Source organism: Schistocerca serialis, chromosome 5 (assembly GCF_023864345.2).
Source record: "Schistocerca serialis cubense isolate TAMUIC-IGC-003099 chromosome 5, iqSchSeri2.2, whole genome shotgun sequence".
Taxonomy (NCBI): Eukaryota; Metazoa; Arthropoda; class Insecta; order Orthoptera; family Acrididae; genus Schistocerca; species Schistocerca serialis.
Genome location: NC_064642.1, coordinates 218,149,533 through 218,168,743, shown reverse-complemented (window position 1 = coordinate 218,168,743; position 19,211 = coordinate 218,149,533). Strand labels below are relative to the sequence as shown.

The window sequence follows — 19,211 nt, the reverse complement described above, 5'->3', positions numbered from 1 at the left end:
CTATTCCAATTGATCCTTTGGTGGCTCAGAATTGTAGGAATGAAATTTGTTGATCTTTTATTATAAGATACTGTATGCTGGTGACTCTCCCTGAGCCATTCAGTTGGAAGAAAAATTGGCTTCTTGTTCTTTCATCTCAATAGACAGGAATTTCGGAGAACATGAATCAGAAGACGTCACAATATTGTATGGTGTATGAAAGTATATACTCCTCTGTAAGCTTCAGTGTGAATTAAATGTTTATCTTTACACATCAGTATTGAAAATAATATAATCTCATCTCATTCTCATGTTGTTTTTACCTCTGATGCAAAAAAATCATTGTAAATAAACAAAAGATTAACACACACTGTTGTAGCAGCAGAATTTATACACTAACTGCCTGTGCTGTATTACATGGGTGACATATGCATGAGCTTTCATAGACAAAAAATGATGAAGTAATGTTACAGTTCTATGGTATGGTACTGATAGTTGAGACAGTGCTCTGATTGGAACTGATGTTACTGAGTGAACCGAAGAAAGCTATCAACTGTGGCTTTGTTGTAGGAGTTACAGTGTCAGTGGTATGCAGCTGATAGTCAGCTAAAGCAAGTAACGTATAATAAGTTGGACTTCTATAAATTAATGCTAATCATGAACTATCACAGACTTGTAGTGATTAACTTTTCTCCAAAGGAGGAGTAATTTGGTTTGTGTACTTTCAATAAAACTGTTATACATTGTTTACCTGGGCAGTGTTCTCACTGTGCCCTCTCTCGTGCAAGACTTAGCATTGGTACCCCTAGGATGGAATATGCGTACCCAACTGTCTGCGTGTAGTCTTTATTCATGTGAAAGTGAATAAAAGTTTTTGAAATGTTTGTGAATTGTGTAACATTTACCGAGTAGGCTGTGGGAAACCCCTAAAAAACCACATCCAAGGTGGCTGGCACACTGACCCTCATCACTAATTTGCCAGGCACATTCGATCCAGGGCTGGCACACCTCCCCATCCAGGAAGTGTCGCTTTAACACAAATGGTTGAAAGCCTCTTAAATTCGTCGATAAAAATTGTGCACTACTAACTTTCATGGCATTGGTCCTTGTTTTGGCATTTCTCATTTTTGAGACAGTTCTTATTGACAGTTCCTTTTAGTGACATATCAATGTATGAAGCTATGAAGCATAAATTGTGGTTTCTCTTCTGCAATTTACAGCACTGTCAGGTTTTTGGACACATATGGCCAGTCTGAGTTAAAAATCGATATGAGCAATAAAAGTTATTCCTTGCCTGATGCCGGCCGGAGTGGCCGCGCGGTTAAAGGCGCTACAGTCTGGAGCCGCACGACCGCTACGGTCGCAGGTTCGAATCCTGCCTCGGGCTTGGATGTGTGTGATGTCCTTAGGTTAGTTAGGTTTAAGTAGTTCTAAGTTCTAGGGGACTTATGACCACAGCAGTTGAGTCCCATAGTGCTCAGAGCCATTTGAACCTTGCCTGATGTTTGACTTTTACCATTGCGATCCCGTCAGCCTGAATGCAGAATTACTTATTGTTTTAATTTCAAGTTTGACGTCGGATAACAAATGTCAAAAGAACTATTTTTTTCGTGTGACATAATCAAAAATTAAGTTTTCGGATTTTCTTCCGTTACTTGTACTGTGAAGCCTCGTTTCTTGCCAAATTTTGTGAGTCTAGGCCAACGGCAAGTACACTGTCAGGTTTTAGACACATATGGTCATTCTGAGTTAAAAATCAACTGTCTATAACATAACTGACAATGACTAGAAGGCACAACTTTCTCAGGACCCACTGTCTTCTATCTTACTAGTTCGTTTAGGTGAAATATTTATATTGTTTCCATGAATGTATTGCTGAGACACAGAGAGAGGGCAAAAATATGGAAACAACAAAAACACAACACATTGCCGTGCCTAACATGGTGTAGGAAAATTATTGGCTCTCAAAACGTCCTTGAGTCCTATATGCTTTTCATCGGAACCTTTTACCATTCTTCCTGCTAAATAGTGGCAGGTTCAGGTAACAGTTGTGGAGATGAATGGTGACACGCGCCCTTCTCTCCAAAATAGACCACAAAGCTCAATAATATTGAGATTTGCTTGGTCAGTATACGCACTTCCGGCCGAAATGCGACGCGAGTAGTAAGCGACTTGCCGCCGTCCGCAGCACGCTGTATTCGCTAGCCTGGCCACGGGCACGAATACGTCTCTTTTCTTAGCTCACCATGGAGCCTTTCGATACGATCATAATTAGGATGTCAGACACAGTGATGATGGATGCGCGTAGCGTGCGTGTTTTGTAACGACCCCTTGTTAATAAAACTGTTTAAACTTACTACTCGTGTTCGCGTATTGGCGTACCTCAAGGACCCATCGCTTACAAATCCTGACAAATATTTCGTCTAATTATCATCCAGGGCAAGAACACAAACAACCCCCTTATAAGATCTTGTAATTGTGGTGGCCATGTGACAAATGCTCATGCTCACAAAACCAGCCCTGGATGATGCGAGATGTGTAAACAGGGCTGCTGTCATCTTGGAATACAGCATCACATTGAGGAACAAATATTGGACCTGATCAGCCAAAATGGTAACATAATCCTAGAGAGGAATGCGACCTTGCAGAATAACCAAGAGGGCCCCGGAATATCACGATGTGGCTGTCCAAATCATCTCTGAAGCTCCGCCATGTTTCACTCTTGGGACATAAACTAGGCGGAACAGTGTGATTCATTCGGACAAATGACTTCCTTCCATTGCTTCACAGTCCAGATTTTATGGCTTCGACACGACGTTTTCCTATTCAGAACATGTGTACCACAGGTGAGTGGTTTTGATATTCCAGCTCGCGCTGTAGTTTCCAGCTTGTGGAGCTCTCTTCGTGTTGTTTTGGCGCTGAAAGGGTTCGCGAAAGCGACAATCAGTCCTGTAGTGAATTTAGCAGTTGTCGTCCTCATATTTTTTTTTCACAATCCTCTTCAGTAACTGTCACGATCACTCAACACACACTTTCGTCCGCGTTGTGACTTGCGGATAATGTTTTCCCTGTGTGCGGTATAAATCTTTGATACGCTGCCTCTTGAGAACTCCAAATACTTCGGCTACCTTGGTTACGAAAGTACCCACCATACGAACACCAACAAGTTCGAGTCACTGAACTCATACTACACAGAACACTGTTCTGACTACGTTTGGCGCTTGCAACGCATTGAGGACATTGTACAGATTAGATTAGATTAGATTAGATTAATACTAGTTCCATGGGTCATGAATACGATATTTCGTAATGATGTGGAACGAGTCGAATTTTCCAATACATTACATAATTAGGTTAATTTAACAACATACTTAAGTTAATATAACAACTTTATTTTTTTGTGTTTTTTGTTTTTCTTTATTTTTATTTTTATTTTTATTTTTTTTATTTTTTTAATATTTTTGTTTTGTTTTTTTTCTTTTTTTTCTTAATTTATATCTAAAAATTCCTCTATGGAGTAGAAGGAGTTGTCATTCAGAAATTCTTTTAATTTCTTCTTAAATACTTGTTGGTTATCTGTCAGACTTTTGATACTATTTGGTAAGTGACCAAAGACTTTAGTGCCAGTATAATTCACCCCTTTCTGTGCCAAAGTTAGATTTAATCTTGAATAGTGAAGATCGTCCTTTCTCCTAGTATTGTAGTTATGCACACTGCTATTACTTTTGAATTGGGTTGGTTGTTAATAACAAATTTCATAAGAGAGTATATATTCTGAGAAGCTACTGTGAATATCCCTAGATCCTTAAATAAATGTCTGCAGGATGATCTTGGGTGGACTCCAGCTATTATTCTGATTACACGCTTTTGTGCAATAAATACTTTATTCCTCAGTGATGAATTACCCCAAAATATGATGCCATATGAAAGCAATGAGTGAAAATAGGCGTAGTAAGCTAATTTACTAAGATGTTTATCACCAAAATTTGCAATGACCCTTATTGCATAAGTAGCTGAACTCAAACGTTTCAGCAGATCATCAATGTGTTTCTTCCAATTTAATCTCTCATCAATGGACATACCTAAAAATTTGGAATATTCTACCTTAGCTATATGCTTCTGATTAAGGTCTATATTTATTAATGGCATCATACCATTCGCTGTACGGAACTGTATGTACTGTGTCTTATCAAAATTCAGTGAGAGTCCATTTACAAGGAACCATTTAGTAATTTTCTGAAAGACAGTATTGACAATTTCATCAGTTAATTCTTGTTTCTCAGGTGTGATTACTATGCTTGTATCATCAGCAAAGCGAACTAACTTTGCCTCTTCATGAATATAGAATGGCAAGTCATTAATATATAATAAGAACAACAAAGGACCCAAGATTGACCCTTGTGGAACCCCATTCTTGATAGTTCCCCAGTTTGAGGAATGTGCTGATCTTTGCATGTTACGAGAACTACTTATTTCAACTTTCTGCACTCTTCCAGTTAGGTACAAATTAAACCATTTGTGCACTGTCCCACTCATGCCACAATACTTGAGCTTGTCTAGCATAATTTCATGATTTACACAATCAAAAGCCTTTGAGAGATCACAAAAAATCCCAATGGGTGGTGTTCGGTTATTCAGATCATTCAAAATTTGACTGGCAAAAGCATATATGGCATTTTCTGTTGAAAAACCTTTCTGGAAACCAAACTGACATTTTGTTAGTACTTCATTTTTACAGATATGTGAAGCTACTCTTGAATACATTACTTTCTCAAAAATTTTGTATAAAGCTGTTAGAAGGGAGATTGGACGGTAATTGTTGACATCAGATCTATCCCCCATTTTATGCAAAGGTATAACAATAGCATATTTCAGTCTATCAGGGAAAATGCCCTGTTCCAGAGAGCTATTACACAGGTGGCTGAGAATCTTACTTATCTGTTGAGAACAAGCTTTTAGTATTTTGCTGGAAATGCCATCAATTCCATGTGAGTTTTTGCTTTTAAGCAAGTTTATTATTTTCCTAATTTCAGAGGGAGAAGTGGGTGAGATTTCAATTGTATCAAATTGCATAGGTATGGCCTCTTCCATTAACAGCCTAGCATCTTCTAACGAACACCTGGATCCTACTATATCCACAACATTTAGAAAATGATTATTAAAAATATTTTCAACTTCTGACTTTTTGTTCGTAAAGTTTTCATTCAATTTGATGGTAATACTGTCTTCCTCTGCTCTTGATTGACCTGTTTCTCTTTTAATAATATTCCAAATTGTTTTAATTTTATTATCAGAGTTGCTGATTTCAGACATGATACACATACTCCTGGATTTTTTAATAACTTTTCTTAATATAACACAGTAGTTTTTATAATTTTTGATAGTTTCTGGGTCACTACTCTTTCTTGCTGTCAGATACATTTCCCTTTTCCAGTTACAAGATATTTTTATACCCTTAGTAAGTCATGGTTTGTTACAAGGTTTCTTACGAGTATATTTAACTATTTTCTTGGGGATGCAGTTTTCAAATGCATTTACAAAAATGTCATGAAATAAATTATATTTTAAATTGGCATCAGGTTCACGGTACACCTCATCCTAGTCTAACTGCTGTAGGCTTTCCCTGAAATTTGCAGTTGTTAAATCGTTGACTGAACGTACTACTTTGGAGGACTGATTAGTATTGCTGAATGGAGCTATGTCATATATTGTAACTAGCTGTGCACCATGATCAGAAAGACCATTCTCAACAGGCTGAGCATTTATCTGGTTAAACTTATCTTGGTCTATAAAGAAGTTATCTATCAGTGAGCTGCTATCCTTTACCACCCGAGTAGGAAAATCAATAACGGGTGTCAAATTGAAAGAACCGAGTAATACTTCAAGGTCATTTTTCCTATTACCCTCTTTCAGAGAATCTACATTGAAGTCCCCACAAATAATAATTTGCTTCCCCCTGTCTGACAGATAGCACAACAAGGAGTCCAAATTTTTCAGAAATAAATGAAAATTTCCTGATGGGGACCTATATACAGTTACAATTATAAATGTGCCTTTATTTAATTTAAGCTCACAGGCACATGCTTCTATATGTTTCTCTACACAAAACTTTTTTGTTTCCATACTTTTTGCACAATGATAACTTTTGACATATATGGCAACTCCTCCTTTCTCCATATTTTCTCTCATTACATGTACAGAGAGCTTATAACCACTTACATTTACCTTATCCACATCAGTAACAATGTGATGCTCAGACAGGCATAGTATATCTATTTCATTCTCAGCGTCTAAATCTTCTAAACAAACCAGAAGCTCATCTACTTTATTCTTTAAACTCCCAATATTTTGATGAAATATACTTACATTATTTTTAATTATACTTTTATGAGAACCTTTCCTTATTCTAACATTTGCAGTACTCTCCTGTCTGAGTTTCTCATTGTGCTTAGGCCTAGTTCCTATACCAGTGGTCACATGGTGTTCAGAGAGGCAGATTATGTCAACTGGGTTGGGTGACTTTAATTCATCAATGCACATACCTAGGACTGAGATAGAACTTGGTGGAGATAAAATTTCTGGTGATTGGTGAAAATTTATAATTGATAGCTGTGATTGGTGATCCAATGTGCTAGAAATGTGCTGTTTAATTTCTTTCCTAAACTGAAGATTTGTTTCAATCCTGACCTCTCGTAGAACTTGGGTTTTTTAGATTAGAGAATTCCCTCCCTAGGCCCAACAAGATGCCTCGTGAGACGCGACAAGGTAGCAGTAGGCAAAACTCAACAGGGAATGACAATATTAATGTGGTAATAGTAAACTGCAGGAGTGTCTATAGAAAAGTCCCAGAACTGCTCTCACTAATAAACGGTCACAGTGCCCACATAGTACTAGGGACAGAAAGTTGGCTGAAACCAGATGTAAACAGTAATGAAATTCTAAACTCAGATTGGAATGTATACCGCAGATACAGGCTGGACAGTGAATGGGGAGGCGTGTTTATAGCGATAAAAAGTGCAATAGTATCGAAGGAAACTGACGGAGATCCGAAATGTGAAATAATTTGGGTGAAGGTCACGGTTAAAGCAGGCTCAGACATGGTAGTTGGATGTCTCTATAGGCCCCCTGGCTCAGCAGCTGTTGTGGCTGAGCACCTGAAGGATAATTTGGAAAATGTCCAGACACTCTGTGACCAAAATGGTACTGAAACAGAGGATGACAGACTAAAGGCCGAAATACTAAATGTCTTTTTCCAAAGCTGTTTCACAGAGGAGGACTGCACGACTGCACTGTAGTTCCTTCTCTAGATTGTCGCACAGATGAGAAAATGATAGATATCAAAATAGATGACAGAGGGATATAAAAACAATGAAAATCGCCGATGGACCTGCTGGGATACCAGTTCGATTTTACACAGAATACCCGAAGGAACTTGCCCTCCTTCTTGCAGCGGTGTACCATAGGTCTCTAGAAGAGTGTAGCGTTCCAAAAGATTGTAAAAGGGCACATTGTCATCCCCGTTTTCAAGACGGGATGTCGAACCGATGTGCAGAGCTATAGACCTATATCTATAACATCGAACAGTTGTAGAATTTTGGAATACGCACTATGTTCGAGTATAATGACTTTTCTGGAGACTAGAAATCTACTCTGTAGGAATCAGCATGGGTTTCAAAAAAGACGATCGTGTGAAACCCAGCTCACGCTATTCGTCCACGAGACTCAGAGGGCCATAGACACGGGTTCCCAGGTAGATGCCGTGTTTCTCGACTTCCGCCAGGTGTTTGATACAGTTCCCAACAGTCGTTTAATGAACAAAGTAAGATTATATGGTCTAACAGACCAATTGTGAGATTGGATTGAAGAGTTCCTAGATAACAGAACACAGCATTCTCAGTGGAGAGAAATCTTCCGAAGTAAGTGTGATTTCAAGTGTGCTGCAGGGGAGTGTCATAGGACCATTGCTATTCACACTATATATAAATGACCTTGTGGATAACATCGGAAGTTCACTGAGGCTTTTAGCGGATGATGCTGTAATATATCAAGAGGTTCTAACAATGGAAAATTGTACTGAAATGCAGGAGGATGTGCAACGAATTGACATATGGTGCAGGGAATGGCAATTGAATCTCAATGTAGACAAGTGTAATGTGCTGCGAATACATAGAAAGAAAGAGCATTTATCATTTAGCTATAATGTAGCAGGTGAGCAATTGGAAGCGGTTAATTCCATAAATTATCTTGGAGTAGGCATTAGGAGTGATTTAAAATGGAATGACCATATAAAATTAATCGTCGGTAAAGCAGATGCCAGACTGAGATTCATTGGAAGAATCCTCAGGAAATGCAGCCCGAAAACAAAGGACATAGGTTACAGTGCACTTGTTCGCCCACTGCTTGAACACTGCTCACCATTGTGGGATCAGTACCTGATAGGTTTGATAGAAGAGATAGAGAAGATCCAGCAGAGAGCAGCGCGCTTCGTTACAGGATCATTTAGTAATCGCGAAAGTGTTACGGAGATGATAAACTCCAGTGGAAGACTCTGCAAGAGAGACGCTCAGTAGCTCGGTACGGGCTTTTGTTGAAGTTTTGAGAAAATACCTTCACCGAGGAGTCAAGCAGTATATTGCTCCCTCCTACGTAAATCTCGTGAAGAGACCATTAGGATTAAATCAGAGAGATTAGAGCCCACACAGAGGCATACCAACAATCTTTCTTTCCACGAACAATATGAGACTGGAATGGAAGGGAGAACCGATAGAGGTACTCAAGATACCCTCCGCCACACACCGTTAGGTGGCTTGCAGAGTATGGATGTAGATGTAGATGTGATTGAGATAGTGGCGGAATGGGAAGCTGGATTCTTTGGGAGTGTAGTTGGCGCCTCTTTGAACATGTAGGTCAGCTTAACTCAATTCATTGAAACTGTAGCTTGTTTGCCATTAATGAGAATGGCAAACTGAGCAGCACACAGTGTGGTCCAGTGTAGGGTGGTTGCAGTGGCAGTTTGACGGTGTCCATGCGAAGCATAATGTGTGTGCAGGTGTCCAGATCCTTATGCACGAACATCATGCGCTGTCCATGCCTAGTGGCTTTTACTGATTTCATGCGGTCCACAGTCTTGCGTGAAGTACATAGGGATTGTGATTGATCGTTACCATTGAGTCTCTTTGTGGCATTATTGTAGGTGGTATATACTTGTACATCAAAGAAGCAATGCAGGAAGTGAAATGCAATTTTAGAACAGGAGTAAAACTGCAAGTGAAACAGATACCAATGTTAAGGTCCACAGGTCATGTAGCGCTTCTGGGCTGACATAAGGAAAACTTAGAAGATATGTAAAAAAGGGAATGGATGAATTCACCCTGTGGACGTAGTGACTCTTCATATACAAGCTCTGCTGGTGAAGCCTCAATGTCTGGTGTGAATGCAGTCCTCAGACCAATTAGGACAGTGCTAAAGTCCATGTGGTCCAGTAGCACATCAATGCTAACTTCAAAGTGTGGTGCCATCTTTCCAGCATGCCATTACTAGCCGGCTGGCAGGCAGTGGTCTTATGGTGCGAGTATCCACAGAACTTGCCTATCTGCGTGAACAATTCATACTCAAACTGCCTCCCCCTGTTGGTTGTTGTACGGAGAGGGCAACTGAATCTGGCGAGCCATTTTGATGTGAATGCTGCTGCTAGTATTTCTGCTGAAATGTTGTCCGTAGGTACTGCTTCTGGCCAATGCATATACCTGTCGATCATTGTCATTAAATAGCATTGGCCGCTTGAGGGAGGCATTGGTCCTACCATGTCTAGGTGAACATGAGCAAAACGCAAGCCGACATCTGGGAACTCCCCTACTGGAACATGCATGTGGCGGGCAACTTTGCATAACTCTCAGCACAGGCAAGCTGTAGTCCACTGATGACAATCTCTGTCCACGCCGGGCCAGACAAATGTCTTTGACAACCAGCTTAACCACTGCGCGCACTCTAGGGTGACACAGGTTATGGAGGCTACTGAACACTGTCCGGCGGAATGTGGTCGGTACATACAGTTGTGATCTGCTGTGCAGTACGTTGCAGTAGACCTTGCCAGTTTCACCCGGAATGTTGACCAATTGCAATTTTAGTGAAGTTTTTGTTGTTGTGTAATACTGCATGTGGTTCAGGGTCACCTTACTGCAAGACTGCTAGCTCTGTCATGTTGAGTGGTTGTGAAACACCAGGTACTCTGGATAAGCAGTCAACCAGCACAGTTGTCAATCCAGAAATGTGCTGCAATTTCATAGTGAATTGGCTTATAAACTCAAGTTGAGAGTACTGATGTGGTGAGCACATATCACTGTTCTTACTGAATGCATATACCAACGGTTTGTAATCGGTAAAAACTGCAAAATCCCATGCCTTGACTTGTGGTCTGAAGTGCTTGATTGATTGGTAGATGGCCAACAGCTCCCTATCACATGCACTCCAGCGCTGGTGTGAAGGCGTCAATTTATGTGAAAAATAAGCCAGCGGCTGCCATGCACCATCTACCCCATGGTTGTAAAGCTGACATGATTGTAAAGTGGCTGGTGTCAACCACTAAGGCGAAAGGAGCGTCAAGTTTTGGGTGAGCGAGTGGGGCAGCCTAAGCAAGGCGGTCTTTCGTCACTTTGAACACCCCATCCATACTCTCATTTCATCACATGGAAGCGTTACCTCGTACCTTTGTGCCCGATACTGCTGCATTTAATGGTGCTTGTTGCTCGGTGGTTGTGGTAAGTGATGCTAGTAAAATTTCTGCATCGCAAGGTATTTGCATAGCTCTTTTACAGTGGTAGGCTTTGGCAGTTGTAAGATAGCCTTTAGGTACTTTTTATCGTAGTGGTGCACAACCAGAGGATGATATGCGGTGGCCCAGAAGTTCAACTTCATGCTGGCCAAAAACACATTTTGCATTGTTTAAAACTACGCCATACTTCTCCTGTCATTTAGAAACCTCACATAAGTGACTGTGATGCTTTTCTCTGGTTTCGGAATAGACCAGGTATGCAAAGCAGAAAGGTAGCCCATGAAAGAAGGAATCTAAAAACTGCTTCCAGGTCTGTGCAGCATTCTGCAACCCAAATGTCATAAACTTTGACTCAAACAATCTGAAGGGTGTAATTATAACTGTCTTGGGAATGTCCTCTGACGCAACCAGAATCTGCATGTAGGCCTTTGCACAATCAATGATGCTGAGCTGTGAACAGTGTGATTGCAATCATGTAATAATGGTACCAGGTAGCGGTCGGGAATAGTCCTGGCATTCAGCACTTGATAATTACCGCATTGATGCCAGGCTCCACCATTTTTAGGTACTAGGTGTAATACTGATTCCCATGGACTGGATGATGGGTGAATAATTCCCTCCTTCTACTCTGTCTTTGCTATTGCGAGGCGTCCGGGCACTAATCTGTGTGGGTGACATGACACAGGTGGTCCATCAGTAGTTTTGATGTGGTGGACAGTGTCATGAAACACCTGTTGTGGTGCTCCCATTGCTCCAGTTAAGACTGGAAAATCTTGCAAAATTGCGCAGTACTCTTCATCTGCTACTTGCAAAAGCTTGATGCTAGTGGTTCTAGTATCACAGTGATATCTGGTGGTTATCAGACCAGTAAGGCTGTCCACAAGGCAGGCATTAGATGCATCAGGCAAAAGTTTGAAATATGCTAAGAAATCAATGCCTATTATTGACTCAACCATATTCGCTACTGTGAAATTCCATGTAAATTGTCTATGCAGGCCTACAGTCACATCTTCACGCTGTGTACCATACACTGGGATCTCCGTATTGTCAGCAGCTGCTAAGCTGACTGCTGTGCATGGCCTGCAGCAGCGGAGTGACTTCCTCAGTAAAATACTCAGACCAGATTCACTATGAATTAGATATTTCTTTCCTGAGGTCCGATCCGTTCTAAACAGGCACCAAGTGGTGTTGTGGCAGTTGGTGGCTCCTACTGATGACCGTTGTTCCCATTTGGGAATGTGCATGGGCTTGTACGCTTTTCAGCCTGCTCGCTGTATCTGTGGTGGTAAAAGCAAACTGTGGGGCCAGACTCTGACACAGTATGTGAAGTGGAGTGACTCCTTGAGCATTGTCAGCTACACCCACTATGGTGGCTCGTGTTACCGCGTGAAAGCAAAGCTGCCATTTTAAAGATGACAAAATATGGTATAACAAACAGTGAAAGAACAACAAACTTTGTGGCTTAGTACGTGTGACCTGATGTGGAAAGTCTGGGTTATGAAATGTAGCCCTAGGTCTAGGCTATACATTAGATCATTTATACAAAGAAAATGTAGATGATAATAAATGGCATAGTATGCAGTGAAGATCAGTAAGCTGTAAGTACATTAGATCATCTGGATCATTATACAAGGCAAATGTAGATGACATTATACAATCTAGCATATGGTGAGAGACACATAAGCTTTGCGTATGACAAATGTGATTGCTTACTGTAGCTCTAGGTAGTGTTATGCATTAGATCATTTATGCAATGAAATGTAGATGACAATATATAGTATAACATACAACAAAAGACCATAACTCTAAGTCTTGTTTAAACACTATAAAATTTATAATGTGGATAACTGTATATGGTACAAAATATGATTAAAAAAACAATAAGCTTTGTATCATTAAATTTGAACAGCTGTAGAAGGTCTGAGTAAGAACATAGCTCTAGGTCTAGGATGATTAAGCTTTAGTATCAGTAGCTGTAATTAGCTGCAGAAAGTCTAGGCTGAGAATGTAGCCCTAAGTCTAATTTACACATTAAACCATTTACACAACAAAAACATGAAAGACAATATATGATATAAGGGGAAACACCAATAAGCTTTGCGTATCACTAGATGTCATCTGCTGTAGAAGATCTGCATGTACAGGATGTTTCAAAAATGACCGGTATATTTGAAACGGCAATAAAAACTAAACGAGCAGCGATAGAAATACACCGTTTGTTGCAATATGCTTGGGACAACAGTACATTTTCAGGCGGACAAACTTTCGAAATTACAGTAGTTACAATTTTCAACAACAGATGGCGCTGCGGACTGGGAAACTCTATAGTACGATATTTTCCACATATCCACCATGCGTAGCAATAATATGGTGTAGTCTCTGAATGAAATTACCCGAAACCTTTGACAACGTGTCTGGCGGAATGGCTTCACATGCAGATGAGATGTACTGCTTCAGCTGTTCAATTGTTTCTGGATTCTGGCGGTACACCTGGTCTTTCAAGTGTCCCCACAGAAAGAAGTCACAGGGGTTCATGTCTGGCGAATAGGGAGGCCAATCCACGCCGCCTCCTGTATGTTTCGGATAGCCCAAAGCAATCACAAGATCATCGAAATATTCATTCAGGAAATTAAAGACGTCGGCCGTGCGATGTGGCCGGGCACCATCTTGCATAAACCACGAGGTGTTCGCAGTGTCATCTAAGGCAGTTTGTACCGCCACAAATTCACGAAGAATGTCCAGATAGCGTGATGCAGTAATTGTTTCGGATCTGAAAAATGGGCCAATGATTCCTTTGGAAGAAATGGCGGCCCAGACCAGTACTTTTTGAGGATGCAGGGATGATGGGACTGCAACATGGGGCTTTTCGGTTCCCCATATGCACCAGTTCTGTTTATTGATGAAGCCGTCCAGGTAAAAATAAGCTTCGTCAGTAAACCAAATGCTGCCCACATGCATATCGCCGTCATCAATCCTGTGCACTGTATCGTTAGCGAATGTCTCTAGTGCAGCAATGGTAGCGGCACTGAGGGGTTGCCGCGTTTGAATTTTGTATGGATAGAGGTGTAAACTCTGGCGCATGAGACGATACGTGGACGTTGGCGTCATTTGGACCGCAGCTGCAACACGGCGAACAGAAACCCGAGGCCGCTGTTGGATCACCTGCTGCACTAGCTGCGCATTGACCTCTGTGGTTGCCGTACACGGTCGCCCTACCTTTCCAGCACGTTCATCCATCACGTTCCCAGTCCGTTGAAATTTTTCAAACAGATCCTTTATTGTATCACTTTTCGGTCCTTTGGTTACACTAAACCTCCGTTGAAAACTTCGTCTTGTTGCAACAACACTGTGTTCTAGGCGGTGGAATTCCAACACCAGAAAAATCCTCTGTTCTAAGGAATAAACCATGTTGTCTACAGTACACTTGCACGTTGTGAACAGCACACGCTTACAGCAGAAAGACGACGTACAGAATGGCGCACCCACAGGCTGCGTTGTCTTCTATATCTTCCACATCACTTGCAGCGCCATCTGTTGTTGAAAATTGTAACTACTGTAATTTCAAAAGTTTGTCCGCCTGAAAATGTACTGTTGTCCCAAGCATATTGCAACAAACGGTGTATTTCTATCGCTGCTCGTTTAGTTTTTATTGCCCTTTCAAATATACCGGTCATTTTTGAAACACCCTGTAAAATGTAGTTCTAGGCCTAGGTTATCCTTCAAATCATTTAAACAAAGTAAATGTAGATGGCAATGTGTGGCAAACATATGGAGATAGACCAAAAAGCTTTGTATCTGAATGACATCAGATCATTTATTCAAAGTAAATGTGGATGACAACATATGGTAAACATACTGCGAAAGGCCAAAAAGCTTTGTGCATCACTAAATGTGTCAACTGTAATAGGTCTAGGTTAAACAAATAACTCTAAGCCTAGGTCATACGTTAGATCCATTACACATAGAGACCAGAGAATGGTTACATATGGTAACCTTGGCTATATGTGTCATCCAGGCAAACAGTTATTTCTTGGACACAGTGCTATTGAGTGCTGCATTCAAGATTATAAACTATGTATTTGAAACTTCAAGATGTTGAGATAAGACTATAATAAAGATTAGCATGATTTTATTCATGTTTCATGGCTAGAATATTATTTGATGTGCATTTTATTTTGCAGATGTGGAGATTTTTGTCTCAGAGTTGACCAGTTGGTTTGGAGACAACATATACAAATAATAATATACAGTATTCATGCACTGATGTTGTTACTTCATTGACTTCATAAAGGTAAAGTTTTGTCTGTTACTTAAGGATATTTATTTACCTCAACATGTATCTATCATTTTTTAGGGAATTTTACTATTTTTCAAAAACTGACTTTTGTTCATTTTTTGCTGGTGCCTTCTGATTCTTCAGTTAATGGTTTCACCTCATATCTGTGTTTCAGAATAACAGCAGAATTGCCAAGGGTAATAAGACAAGATTTTCACTTGTTGGGTTCATTATGCAAGGTGTGCAATGCAGATCCTATCCAACATATACGACGTTAACATTTTAATGTTCTGTATATATAAAGACTACACAGTGATCAATTGCAGTGATGTTGCTTCTTTGCCATTACTGCATAATGAGGTTTAATTTAACATGAAAAATTCACAGTACTGTTTGCTATGACAAAGTTGTTGTGCTAGTCACTTATATTTCAGGTTCTCATAATTAATAGCAGACTTATTTCATACTTGTTACATTTGATAATGGTGACTGAGCTTCATCAAAAACAGGCATGTAAACTTTCTGTAATTTACTGTGACTCTGGCTGCACTACTGTACTGAAGTCAAATAAATTTGAGAAGAAAATGTTTAATTACAACCACTCCTCTTAGAAATGTCCACTATTACCATACAATGGGAATCCAAGATATTGTGTTATAATATTAAGGAAACGGTTCGTGTTAACGACGCCAGAACCCTTCACAAAAGTACCCTTTAGCATCGATTTATAAATATCATGCTCCTGAAATTATATTTCAGTAGGGATGCAATTTCATATGTATTGATAGAGGCACTCTTGTTTTTGTCATACAAAACATAGAACTGAGGAGAATCTGGCAACTGATTGGTATAAGAGAAGTTATTGCATGGATGATAGTCACTAAATTTTTAATAGTTTGTCATAAAATATCAACAAAAAAGAAGAAACTGTCAGAACTGTATGACTTACAAGGAAAGCTGTGTTAACTGGCTTTTGGGAACAGGATGATGTAGATGTATTTTTAGAAAAAGGGCTAATGAGAAATTGTATCCAATACATTATCACACTGAAGAAAGAAGAAAAAAAATACATGTTCACTGAGTTCACCCAAAATAAACACAAAAAATTTTGTATAATTTTATACGTATAAAGGCGAGATAGCTGCAGCTGCTATAATTCTACTTCTTAAATTCATTTTATTTTAATTAGACATGCATTGTATACATCATAGTTACATAAAATAAGTAAATTCTTTTCCACACAATATTAGATTTAATTTAATTATGCACAGTGTATTTAGCTGATTACTGCTGACCACAGTATATTTAATTCTTCTGGTAACATTTTGTTTAGATAAATATTCATAATTTACGATACGTATAGATCATATGCATGTTGAACACAAGTGATGCTAACAAATACTTGTTCCAAGATTGACTTGTTTTATTTGAAAATCTTCATTCACCACTTTCCAACAAATGTTCTACTTTTTCCACAAACTTTACATTTCAGAAGTTATTTATATTTGAAAACAAAAGTTGTCAGTAATTCATTTTCAAAATTCAGTGTCATAGTTTGGTAGCTCTGATTTTTCTGTGTTCAAAAGTATATACTGTTACTGAAATACTGTGTTGGTTTGTCAGTTATTCAACTTGGAAGGTTTTGCTTTCTTGAAACTTTTGGAATCCCTGTACACATTAAACCTTCCCTACTATGAAATGGTACCTATTATTTTGTCACTTTCTAATTATACAGTTTTGATTAAACTAGTTTACTTAATTGCTTATTGTATCTGTCTTTTTTCATCTTTCATATTAACTTCCTAAATATACAGTCCTGTATTTACCAAATATAATTTTTTTAATATCTGCATCTATAAATAGGTGTCAAGCTCATAGCTTCAGGCAGTCGTTGCCTGGTAGTCAGAAATGTATAAATCTATAATGAGTTTGTAATGAGCACCCAAAATGTAGAATTAGTAATTAGTCATGGGTGGACAGTTGAAGTGTATACTTTATAGACAACATTTTATTGGTCCTGTTGTCTACAAAGCAGCTTATGCATAGGACATTAAGCAAGTCAGTTTATAAGTACACAGGTGAAAGTGATTCCTCTGCTTACTTATTTAAATTACAATATTACACCATGTACATTAAGTATTCACACTTCACAAATTTAAATATTCTTCAATAGAGTAAAAACAGTTATGTTGTAAACACTACTTTAAATATTTATTCAAATGTTTTGAACTCAGTAATTTCTTTTATGTTTTCAGGAAGTCTGTTATAAAGTTTAACTCCTCTGTGGAAAGTACTGTTTTGGCACAAAGATGTTTTGATATGGATCATAAACAAATTTTTGTTTTGAATATCACAGTCTTTTTTTTTTTTTTATTTTTATTTTTTTTTAAAATCTGCAACCCTTACCTATTACATTTATTTTACAGAATATAACGATTTACATAATGTTGTTGTTGTTGTTTGTTGCTGTGGTCTTCAGTCCTGAGACTGGTTTGATGCAGCTCTCCATGCTACTCTATACTGCGCAAGCTTCATCTCCCAGTACCTACTGCAGCCTACATCCTTCTGAATCTGCTTAGTGTATTCATCTCTTGGTCTCCCTCTATGATTTTTACCCTCTACCCTGCCCTCCAGTACTAAATTGGTGATCCCTTGATGCCTCAGAACATGTCCTACCAACCGATCCCTTCTTCTAGTCAAGTTGTGCCACAAACTCCTCTTCTCCCCAATTCTATTCAGTACCTCCTCATTAGTTATGTGATCTACCCATCTAATCTTCAACATTCTTCTGTAGCACCACATTTCAAAAGCTTCTATTCTCTCCTCATCTAAACTATTTACCGTCCATGTTTCAATTCCATACATGGCTACACTCCATACAAATACTTTCAGAAACGACTTCCTGACATATAAATATATACTCGATGTTAACAAATTTCTCTTCTTCAGAAACGCTTTCCTTGCCATTGCCAGTCTACATTTTATATCCTCTCTACTTCAACCATCATCAGTTATTTTGCTCTCCAAATAGCAAAACTCCTTTAATACTTTAAGTGTCTCCTTTCCTAATCTAATTCCCTCAGCATCACCTGACTTAATTCAACTACATTCCATTATCCTCGTTTTGCTTTTTGTTGATGTTCATCTTATACCCTCCTTTCAAGACACTGTCCATTCCGTTCAACTGCTCTTCCAAGTCCTTTGCTGTCTCTGACAGAATTACAATGTCATTGGCGAACCTCAAAGTTTTTATTTCTTCTCGATGGATTTTAATTCCTACTCCAAATTTTTCTTTTGTTTCCTTTACTGCTTGCTCAATATACAGATTGAATAACATCGGGGAGAGGCTACAACCCTGTCTCACTCTCTTCCCACCCACTGCTTCCCTTTCATGCCCCTCGAGTCTTATAACTGCCATCTGGTTTCTGTCCAAATTGTAAATAGCCTTTGACTCCATGTATTTTATCCCTGCCACCTTCGGAATTTGAAAGAGAGTATTCCAGTCAACATTGTCAAAAGCTTTCTCTAAGTCCACAAATGCTAGAAATGTAGGTTTGCCTTTCCTTAATCTTTCTTCTAAGATAAGTCTTAGGGTCAGTATTGCCTCACGTGTTCCAACATTTCTATGGAATCCAAACTGATCATCCCCGAGGTCGGCTTCTACCAGTTTTTCCATTCGTCTGTAAGGAATTTGCGTTAGTATTTTGCAGCTGTGACTTATTATACTGATAGTTCGGTAATTTTCACATCTGTCAACACCTGCTTTCTTTGGGATTTCCATAATGTATACATGCAAAAAGAGGACTACCAGAAATCTTAAACAGAGGTCTGCATGAGTCTCTAGGTTTGCATCAAGCAGGCATGATATACATTTATGACTGTTTACTCACTGCAGCAGGATTTTAATGAGCATAAAAGGTAGCATGTCTTGCTCAGTTTTCCATTATGGTATTCAACATTTGTCGTTCCATTTTACATTGCTTTACAGCCATAGTCCTAATAATTTGGTTTCTGTACTGTTAGAAAATAGTCCGTGGTGGCTATTGGCCACAACAACATCGCTTACCAGTGAGAGCTATTTTGTGGACATTCTGTGACTGTTGAGTAAGCACAGTGCTTGGCTTAGGTGCAGATGTCTCATGTAAAGATCTTCAATAAAATGTTTGTTACTCGGTGTATGGATCA

The 19,211-nt window shown here is 39.2% G+C and overlaps 1 long non-coding RNA gene across 3 annotated transcripts in view; it reads left to right on the top strand.

The window, feature by feature from the left end:
- LOC126481158 (uncharacterized) overlaps window positions 1-16,023 on the top strand; it is a 90,797-nt gene extending 74,774 nt beyond the window's left edge. For 2 of the 3 annotated variants that reach the window (XR_007587522.1, XR_007587521.1), the window contains 2 exons: window positions 14,932-15,041; window positions 15,202-16,023. This is a non-coding gene — a long non-coding RNA (uncharacterized LOC126481158). The remainder of the gene's footprint in view (window positions 1-14,931; window positions 15,042-15,201) is intronic. The other variant, XR_007587520.1, reaches the window with a different exon arrangement.
- Window positions 16,024-19,211: the final 3,188 nt, after the last annotated feature.